Raw genomic sequence first — 11,681 nt, forward strand, 5'->3', positions numbered from 1 at the left:
GGCGAAATCACCTATTTTGCGCCCTTGTTACGAAAATAACTATTATGAACACTTTTTATTCTCATTTTAACAACTAACACTTTTTTCTTTTCTTTTAGGAAATACAAAAATTGGTATGTGTAACCTAACTAAAAAATATATACTACAAATATATATCTACACTAGGTTATCCATAAGATACATGGGAAATTTATATTTTCAAATTTTGTTCACGCCACTCCCCAATTTGACTGAAATATAAGAAATTTTTTTTTTCGAAAATTCGAAGTTGATTGATTAATATTAACACTACACGGGAAGAAGGTTTCACTTATAACGACAGTGCCTTGTTTGACAGGTTTAAACAATCGGACAAGCACTGTGAAATTCATCAAAGGCACAGGATTTTTGGGTGCACGTCACCGCAAAAATTTCGATGAATTCATAGTGCCCAATAGGCACTAGGTTGTCTTATGGATGTCCTAAAAATATTCTAAAGGTATACCAGATCTCAATGTCTTAAGGACTTGAAAAAGACGACCTTTTGACATCCTTAAGACATTCTATGTCTGGCCCATAGATGTCTTTATAAGTGTCCCAAGAATATCTGTTAAGTGTCCCCAATATATCCTAAAAATGTTTTAATGTAATGGTTCAACGTAATTATTGTTAAAATTATACATTATAATAATCGTAAGTTTCCTTTCCGTTAGCAAATTTTCTGCATTCATTTGTTTGTTTTGAAAATTAATTTTTGTGGGTTATTGTCATTTTTTATTTTTTTTTTAATGTCAAACTTTTTAACGGTTAGGTACCTATGTAGAGTTTACAAGACGCATTCCTGTTGTCAATATTTAATTCTATATACAATTTATTGTATTGAATTTTTTTAATTAACTAAATAATTTTATCATTTAGTCTAAAGGTATAGGTGTCCATAATTTAATATTACCATTATTTTAATATATTGTTAAAAGATATTTGATCAAATTTATTTTAATTCATTTTTATTTTTACTTCTACATTTCCTAAGTATACAATTATTATTAGGTAAATATTATATTATTATTAATTATTAATTTTAAATAATTATTTTTATAATTTGTATAAAAATCTATTTATAAATTTGTATAATTTTTAACTTGCAAAATTGTAAGTAATATATCTAATTATTAAAAATACAATATTTATATTTCATCTTTTTTGTGAAATTTAATTAATATTTGTATATTTATATCCACGAAATATTATTTTACTTAATAGTATAATTTAATAAAAGTTTTATTGCATAGAATTATTATCTAATGTTTATTTTATAAACTTTTAAAATGTCTTAATTTTAAAGTCACCAAATACGTGATTCATAGAATATTCCACAAATCAATGAAAATTTATTGTTAATTTTTTCTATTAAAAATAAATTATATCAAATATCTATTCTCAATATTTAAATAATGTCAATATTAAGTATGACAAACATTCCATTCCATATTTTTTATATTCCTGCCTTTTTTCTAATTTTCATCAAAAATATTTACGTTTTTCTTATCCTGCTAATAAATTGAATTCCTGCAATGAATTTTAATATTCATGAAAGAATTTAACTAATATTTATAAAAATAATGTCATTCTTGAATTTTATAAAAAATTTTAAATAGGTAATTGATTTCTTTCGACTAATTTTACGCAAACTCTAATTTAAGTAATTGAATTCAGGAATTCAATTACTTAAATTAGAGTTTGCGTAAAATTAGTTTTACGTTTTTTTGTTAGAAGTTTTTATTATTCATGAAAAAATTTTTTAAAATAACTGAATTCTGTTTGGAAATTTTATGAAAATAGTAGATAATAAAAATCATTGAATTGCGAAAAGTTTTTAAAAATAATTAAATTTTACAAATAATTTTATTAAAATTTTTTACAATAATTGAATGTCTGTTGAAAATTGTATTAAATTATTTTGAAAATAATTGAATTCCCAAAAAGCATTTTATTATTTATGAAAATAATTGAATTCTTGCGAACGATTTTATTAGAATTTTTTAAAATAATGCAATTTCCAAAAAGAAATTTATTACTTTTAAAAATAATTGAATTATTGTGATGAATATTGTTATTTATGAAAATAATTGAATTTTGCAAAGAATTTTATTAAAATACCTCAAAATTAACTTTCGGGAATAATCTTCTTATTTATCGATATAATTGAATTCTTTTCAAGAATTATTTATAATAATAATTGAATGGTTGCTAAGAATTTTATTAAGATTTTCAAAAATAATTTAATTCCTTTGAGAAATTTTATTATTTTTGAAAATAATTGAAATATTGCGGAAAAGTTGATTAAAATGTTTAAAAAGAATTGGATTTCTGTGCAAAATTTTGTTATTTTTAAAAGTAATTGAATTCTTCATAAGAATTTTATGAACATTGTTTAAAATAATAATTAATTTTTTCGATATATAATAAATATTATGAAGATTTTATAAGATTAAATAATTTAATTCTTGTGGAAAACTTTATTTGTGAAAATAACTAACAGTTATGTTAGTTACGAAACATACGGAATTCTTTGTTTAAAATGCTAAATAAATAATTTTTTTTTAATTTTTAGTATAATTAAAATTTTTGTTATCAAAATTATTTTTAAAATAAAAGTATAAAATATGTAACAATTTTTGCGAGATTCAGTTTTACTACAAGAAAGTTTAACAGCAGTTATAGTATTTTAACAAAATTTATCGGATTCACTTGAAATTTATTTCTAATGCGTTAAATATAACATTAAATTTTAGAAATTTAAAATAGAACTTCCATTGTCTGACTTTCTTCTAATTTATCAGATTCAGTGATTTCTGGGGTGAATTTGGTAAAGTTTTGAGATAATTAAAGTCTATGTTGAATTCGTTATTTTGACTTTAGAAAATCTGATGTTAATTTAATTTTTTTTCCTTATGTACGATAAAAAATGTTTACCAGGCTAAACTACAGATTTCACCTTATTATTAGCGAAATTTTTCAGTGCTTCAATTAATACTTTCGCTATTCTAGAGAAACTTATCGCTGTTTCAAGTAAAACTTTTTTCAGTGTGTTATTATTATTTCTTTAAAAAGTATTTAAATTAAAATGGCTTTATATTGTTTAAAATAAGCAGTTCCATACAACATTCCCGCGCGCTTGCGCGCGGATAGTTTGTCTAGTTGTTAAATGAGGAGTTGTATCGAAGAACTCGCTTTGACGCTCGAACAAAAGGGATAATACCAGTCAGGCAGCAGTGAGGGCCTGTGGGTCGTTCACTGCTACCTGGCTGGTATTATCTCTTTTGTTCGAGCGTCGAGCGAGTTCTTTGATACAACTCCTCAAATAATCTCAAACACAATCTAGGTGTTTATAAAAATATTTTTATACTGCACTAATCCTTTCTCGAGACTGACCCACACATGTCATCAATGTGTCCTAAAAATGTTCTAAATACGTTCTGAGAATGTCCCAAACATGTCCTAAAAATGTCCTTAACATTTCCTGAGACTGTCCCAAATGCTTCCTGAAAATATCTATATGACACATTTGGACGTCTTTAGGTCAGACATAGAATTTGATTAAGACGCCATTAATTCTGCCTTTAGACATCTTCAGGATATTTTTTAAAGACATTGTTCAGATATCTTTAGGATATTCTAAAGATGTTTTTTACAATGTCCTAAGAACGTTCTGAAAAGGATATCCCACGGATGTCTGTGCCCACTTGGCCGTAAAAAGCACGTAAAAAGATACTGATAATCTTAGCACCCTATTTCTATCTCACTAATTTGATAATTTTGCAAAAATTAACTGATTTATTAATGCGAACTAAATTTACTATTTGAATTATTCTTCGTATATAGCACAACACAGATCAAAGGTTAAAAATAATCTGTTTAAATAATTATTTCTTGAGTATAATTCACACATCTTATAATTACTTGAGATGCTAAACATATTGTCTGAATGAGATGTATATAGCTTTATTTAACTTTATATGATATATACGTTATTAATTACTGTATTTTTAATGGTTGTCCTCGTGGTATTTACCTAGGACATAATAAATATATTCTATTCTATTCTATAATAATTAGCATTAACAATGGTTGAAAAATGGATACATTTTTATTAAAATCACTTATCCGGATGTATTTTTTCATTATCTTTTAAAATTAAATATCTTTTTTTAATTTTTTCAGAATTCAAGTATTCAAGAAGTAAGTATATTAATATCAAATTTAAAAAGTAGTACTTGCATTCACCTCTTCATATATTTAACACATTCTTATTACGATAATAAGAATTAACACGACTTTTATTTCCTTTTTCTTAGAACTATGCCCGTTTGGTATGTTTAACCTTAGAAATAAAATACATTAATAAATAGTAATCGATATTTAAAAATCATTAGTTTAAATCATCATCCCTTATGAGATTGTCAATAAATTTAATTTTTATATCTTATGAATATAACTTAATATTCCACCTTTATTAATAAACACTTATTTTGTTTTTCAGGCAGCAATCGATAGTATAGAAAAGGTATTGATAATTGAAATATTAAAATAATCAATTAAATTCAATATTTATGAGTCGAGAATCCCTTTATACACGTACACCTAAAATATTATTTCCATAACATTTAGAGTGATGGTACAAGAAGTTGAAAATTTGTATGTAAATGCCGGCTAAGTTTTTATAAACTGAAAAAAGAATACAAAATGAGTTTGAATCATTATAATAGCATTATTGCCGGTTGCGAAACACAACATTTTGAAATTTCGATAATTGACTTCAAATTTGTCATGATGTATATTATAGAACGCATATAATATGCCATAAATTTCCTGGCGGATTTGATTAACTAAAAGTGAACCCATCTGGGTGCACTTTTGGTGCACTATCGGTTTTTTCATAAAATACTTGTTAATTTGACTAGAAAAATACGAAATATGCATAAATATAAATAAGTTAATAGATTTAGAGTAGATTTATACAATAACTATAAGAAATAAAGTAATAAATAATAAAATAACAATCATAAAAGTGTAAGTGTTGTGTGTATATATAATTTTTTTTCCACACCAATTAAAATAAAATTTAAACTCCTCCTATTTTAAAAAGAAATTATTTTATTTGTTGGTTCACTTAAACAAAATGGAGAAAAAAATAATATTGAAAAAATAATACATGTGCTCTCATATAATCCCAACCCCTAAAGAAAAAATGGATGCTCCAGATTAATGAAAATAATAAACAAACTCCTTCTATTTTCCAAAAGAATTTTTTTTATTTGTTGGTTCGCTTAAACGAAATAGAGAAAATAATTAATATTTAAAAAATAAAACATATAGTCCCAACATTTTGTGATTTCAATGATACACCTGTAAAGTATTATAAGGAGACCGATCTTTCTGCTTTAGATATGGTCACACTTTTCCAGGAAACAATCTTGTCTGGGCGCTTAGTGATTCGATTTTCTAAGAGAATTATAAATATAAGTTTTTCAAAACTAAATACTATTTTAAAACTTGTTGATAACTTACAAATAACCATTAGTACCGCCATTCGTTCTTTTATTTGTATTGGATTTACACCCTACAACAAAACACTTCATTTTTATTAATCTTATTTTACAAAACCCATTTTACATTTGCAAATAACAATATCTACAAGGTTATGTATTCCACGTAAAGTAAAACAGGTAAAAACTGGTATTCATGGCATATTAATTCCTCGTTTGATCTACAGAGACGCTACTCGCGCAAAGAGCTCAGTGTAGATTGTTGCACCGAAAAAAATAAAATCTTAAACTGAGTGATAAGCGTTAAATCCTTCCATAGTTTAATTGTTAGTAGTAAAATAAATGATCATGGGAAGGTGAAGAATTGAAAAATTCAATGTATCGTCAAAATTGCGACGTTTCGTTGGCTAAGGTTTGCCCACCTCATCAGGCTAAATTTATTTAAACAGAAAATGTTCATTTATTTTACTACTAACAAAATCTTAAACTGTTGAAAAAGTAACAAGTAGTGCCCGTATGTAAGAGGAAAAAATGCTGCAAAAGAAGAGAAATCCTGTAAATTGGAAAACATTTTTTTTTGTAGTAAAATCTCAATTTCGATGCAATTGACACTTATGTACATCTTTACTTTGCCCAACAGATTTTATAAACCCATTTTATTTCGAACGTAAGAATTAAAATGCATCTCTTTTTTATAGAGTCTTGATGTACAAGTAAGTCTACTCTAATTATGAAATTTTATTTCCAACTTATTTGTTAATATTTAAAAACTATGTGGTATATTGTCTCTACTTTACAGGCATTAGAAGACTGAAGAAGTCTTTTATTTTCATAAAGTGTAGAGTTTAAAAAATTAATTAAATTTTAATCATTTTACCATATAGTAGTAGCGGCATTTCAAAAAGAGCGTAATTTAAATATTATTAGTTTAAATTGTCATTTCATATGCTTCTAGTATAATTTTAATCGTAATAATAAACATGTCATTTTAATTTCCTTTGCAGAGAGAAATTTCTAACGTAAGTGTATTAAAAATTAATAAAATTAACATTAAATAAGAAAAAAAGTATTTGTAGTAAAATTTATAGTTAAAAACGGTAATTATAAAACAATGATAAGGCATGTAGCAAAATCTCCTCCTTGGTAACGTGAAAACTTGTTAATATTTTTCATATCAAAAATTAAATTAATTTCCTGTGCTGTAGTATGTAGTTTTCTACAATAATTAGGACTGAGTTCCTGCATTCTAGAACTGCCGCTACACGCGGTTTAAAACGCACCAGGCACGCTAATTACACACTTTCAAAATTATTGTCATATGTGCTCACATACACTAACAAAACAATCCCTTTAAATTGAGAGAAATTTTCATGTTTAATTTGTTTATTTTAAATTTGGGAGTGTATAATTTGTATATTTTATGAATTTTCTATTCTGATTCTAAAAATTAAGCAACATTATATTTTGTTTTTTCTTCTTTAGAATCAAAACAGCGTGGTAAGTACTACTTAGTAAAAATGTATTATTTTATCATTTCTGTTAATTTATATCCAAGTTTATTATTATATCATTTGAAAGCTGATTATTTCTACTACAAAAATAAAAAAGAGTTTTAGATTTATCTTATTTAATTTTACTTAGAGAAAATTTTTAATACACATATACCAAATTTCCAAATCACAATTTTCCAGGATAAATTCGCTCACTTTATTTTTTCAAGTCGGAACAGTTTTATTTTTTAAATATTGAAATTCGTCGTATTCACATCTTAAGTATGATTTATTATTGATAAACTATGAGTTCTATAAACAATAAATATTGGTTTAATGAATAATGAATAAAGATTTCATAAATTACAACTATGGATTTAAATAATATTTTATTTTATTAAGAGAAAGTGAAATGTGGTTACAATTTTGGTTTTAAGAAGTTATAAATTTTACTATTGTTAAAATATAATACGTGAAATTATTTTATTCCAAATTTTAAATTAAAAACTAAGTGTCTGGCTTTACCCCGACTTCACGTGACCGACTTTACCCCGTATGTATTCCTCACATTTCAGAATAAATTTAATTAAATCTTTTTGAAATCAATCAAAACTATATACGGGCAATTCCACGTGAGATTTAAGTCGACCTCTTAAAATCGGCCAAAAATATTTTTTTTCTATTCTGTATCGAAAAAAAACAGATAGGTATTTTTTTATTTATGTTTAATTGTCCAAATTTTTGAGTTATGAATTTTCGAAAATTTTGACTTTTAATTGTAGACCTATATTCAGTAGCTTATAAGTCCAAAAATATTGAGTTTAGGAAAAAGTTGTCAAAAAATGAAAGTTTTAGTTTTCTTTCGACTTTTAAGAAATGTAACCAAAAAATTTTTTTTAAATTTTTTTAATAAAAAAATTTTTTTTTATAAACAAATTAATTTTTTTAAAATTTGGGCCGGATTTTTTTTTGTACCTTATAATATAGAGAAGATTTTCTAAACAGTCCAGAAATGGGCCTGATGTGTTAAATGAGTTTTTAAATATTTTCAAAAATCACTTGCAAGCATCACAGTGGGATTTTTTTTACATTTAACTTTTTAAAACTGTTTACAGCGTAGACACTTTCATTTCAAACAAAGAACACTCAAATACATTTAAAAATTATACCTTGTAGACAGTTTTAGAAAGTCTATTGTAAAAAAATCCCACTGTGATGCTTGCAAGTGATTTTTGAAAATATTTAAAAACTCATTTAACACATCAAGCCCATTTCGGGACTTTTTGGAAAATCTTCTCTATATTATAAGGTACAAAAAAATAAAAAAAATTAAAAAAAATCCGGCCCAAATTTAAAAAAAATTAATTTGTTTATAAAAAAATTTAAAAAAAAAAAATTTTTTTGTTACATTTCTTAAAAGTCGAAAGAAAACTAAAACTTTCATTTTTTGACAACTTTTTCCTAAACTCAATATTTTTGGACTTATAAGCTACTGAATAATTATAGGTCTACAATTAAAAGTCAAAATTTTCGAAAATTCATAACTCGAAAATTTGGACAATTAAACATAAATAAAAAAATACGTATCTGTTTTTTTCGATACAGAATAGAAAAAAAATATTTTTGGCCGATTTTAAGAGGTCGACTTAAATCTCACGTGGAATTGCCTATACGTACTTCGAAAAGGACATCCACGATCCACTAGCATCAAAAAAAAACTTTGGCAAATAAATAAAGACTCAAAAATAATGATCGAAAAACTTAAAAGATTCAAAGAGCGGGTTTACCCCCGTCTCTCCTACTTAATAATTAACATTTCTTTTTATTTTATGTTACAGAAAGATCTACAACAAGTAAGTACATTGCCAATTTTAGAAATTAATTACTTTTTCAATAAATATTAACATGTGAGGCATTTCACGTCAGAAATATCACGATTTGCAAAGGGTATGCCGATTTTCGCAAAAAAATGTTATTAACATATTTGGATTCCTTATGAATTCACCTTTAATTTCATAAAAAAAAATTGATGGAGACTCAACTGGTTCCGGAGATATTGAATTTTTTGTAAAAAATAGTCATAGTTACAGAAGCAATGCACGACTGCGGTAACGTACTGCGCGACTTGTGCAGTATGGTGCTATGGTGCGGCGACGCTTTTTTTTACAAAAAATTCAATATCTCCGGACCCAGTTGAGTCTCCATCAATTTTTTTTATGAAATTAAAGGTGAATTCATAAGGAATCCAAATATGTAAATAAAATTTTTCTCAGAGAGGAGTAAATAATCAAAAAAAAATTTTTTTTAATTTTTTTATTTAAAAATTAATTTTTAGTAGTTAAGCTAGGCGGGTTCTGGGCCACTTACCTACAGTCGGTAAGGTAGATTTCTTTAATAGTGAACTTTCAAGTGGCTTAGAAGGGGTGTTCTGTTTTACCGACCGAGTTTTAGTACTGGCTGCCACCGCTAGATGGCGCCACTTTATTTTTTGTTCAATTTAAACCCCCTTAGAGGGGTATTTAAATTTTTATTTTTGAATTTTCAAGTGGCATAGAAGGGATGTTCTGTTTTACCGACATCTGAGTTCCGGCTGCCACCGAGAGATGGCGCCACATGTGAATTCTGACCCACTTGGCAGGAAATTTAAATTTTTATTTTTAAACTTTCAAGTGGGTTAGAAGGGATAATTTTAAATTTCGCGCCACTAAGTGAAAGTTGGTTGGTGTTCTATTTTACCGACTTTGATGATAATGCTCCTATAAAAATGCCGGTAAATTACCGACTGATGGTAAGTTACCGACCGATGGTAAGTGTTACCATTAGTCGGTAATGCAGATTTCTTCCACAATTTTTGGTCAGGTCGGTATGCCAGAGTTCTGCATTACCGACCGATGACCCACTTGGGTTATGTTAACTTCAAGTTATCCCAGTAGTCGGCGTTAACTACATTGTGGTAGGAGAGTTGCGCGCACTTGTGGAGTAGTGGGGAGTTGCGCAGTGGGGAGGTGAGTATAGTGGGGACTGGGGTATAAGTTACGGAGCGCGGGCTAACACACTCATTCTTTCTTTCAGCTTTCATCATTTTAGGTAAGTTTCTCTTCAAGGTCTTGTTCTCTCTTTCAGGTCTCTTTCTCTTTAACATTTCTTTTCAGCATTTTTTTCCTTTTCTATGTTTTAATTTCAGGTTTATTTCTAAGTTTTTTCAGCTTTATTTACAGGTTTTTTTTTGTTTCATTTTTCAGATATATTTTCTAAGTTTCTTTTTTAGATATATTTTTAAAGACTTTTTTACAGCTATATTTTCTAAGTTCTTTTACAGCTATATTTTCTATTTTTTTCAGCTATATTTTTCTAAGTTCTTTTACAGCTATATTTTTTTTCAGAAATATTTTCTAAGTTTCTTTTTCAGATATATTTTCTAAGTTTCTTTTTCAGATATATTTTCTAAGTTTCTTTTTCAGATATATTTTCTAAGTTTCTTTTTCAGATATATTTTTAAAGACTTTTTTACAGATATATTTTCTAAGTTCTTTTACAGCTATATTTTTTTCAGAAATATTTTCTAAGTTTCTTTTTCAGCTATATTTTCTAAGTTCTTTTTCAGCTATATTTTCTAAGTTCTTTTTCAGATATATTTTCTAAGTTTCTTTTTCAGATATATTTTCTAAGTTTCTTTTTCAGCTATATTTTCTATGTTACTTTTAAAAACTAATATATTTTTTTATTACAGTTCTTTGTCTTGTTTTTTTTTGTTCAAGGTTTTCTTACAGCTAAAAAAAATGGATCTAGAAAAAGTCAACTCTGTTGGACGTTTTGAAGGTTACCTGCCGACGAAGCCGCTCGCGGAATTGATGAAAGATGGACTGTACTACGTCTCAAAAATGAAGAAGGTCCAGACCAAATATGGACCTAGGATCATAGTTGAGATTGATGCTGATTTCGTCACATACTTACCAACTAGATTCATCAAGCTCTTTGAGGATGAACCCACCACCTTGGACATGATGAAAGAAGCTGCGATATCGAAGAAACTTCAAATGAAGTATCTTGGAGGGCCGTATAATGTTGTCGAATTTAAATTGTTACAATAAATTGTAAAAAAGAAAATGTATATATATTTTAAAAAATTTTGATAAAATAAACACACAAAGTTTTACCTATAAATTGGTTTTAAATTTACTTTCCTTCTCTTAGTATAAGTTATTTTTCCGAATTAGAATAAGTTTTATTTGAGGAATTATATAATATTTTAATTAATCTTTAAAGGATAGGTTGTTAAAAATAAGAAACATTGTTTTAAATTAATAATATTTATTTTTGAAAACTTAATAACTATATTTACAAAAAAGATTCACAATTTTCGTAGAAAGATTTTAAAGTAGTAGTATTAATTGTAGAGTCAGTTTCATCAATTCCATTAGAAATAGCACTTATATATTGGTTTGGAGGTTCCAAAAACCAATCGCGTAGAATTTTAACATTTTTTACAGCACAATTTTCACTACAAAAAGTATGATGCGTACACGTCGTTAACAAATTAGACTTGATTTTTTTCAACGATGGACAATTAAAATCTTCCAAGTTTTGTACGTTGAGTAAATATTTTTCTAGCCAATTCTTTTTTTCTAAACCTTTAACGTAAATTACACTTGCACTTCGAAGT

Source organism: Leptopilina heterotoma, unplaced genomic scaffold (genome assembly GCF_015476425.1).
Source record: "Leptopilina heterotoma isolate Lh14 unplaced genomic scaffold, ASM1547642v1 Lhet_115, whole genome shotgun sequence".
Lineage (NCBI taxonomy): Eukaryota > Metazoa > Arthropoda > Insecta > Hymenoptera > Figitidae > Leptopilina > Leptopilina heterotoma.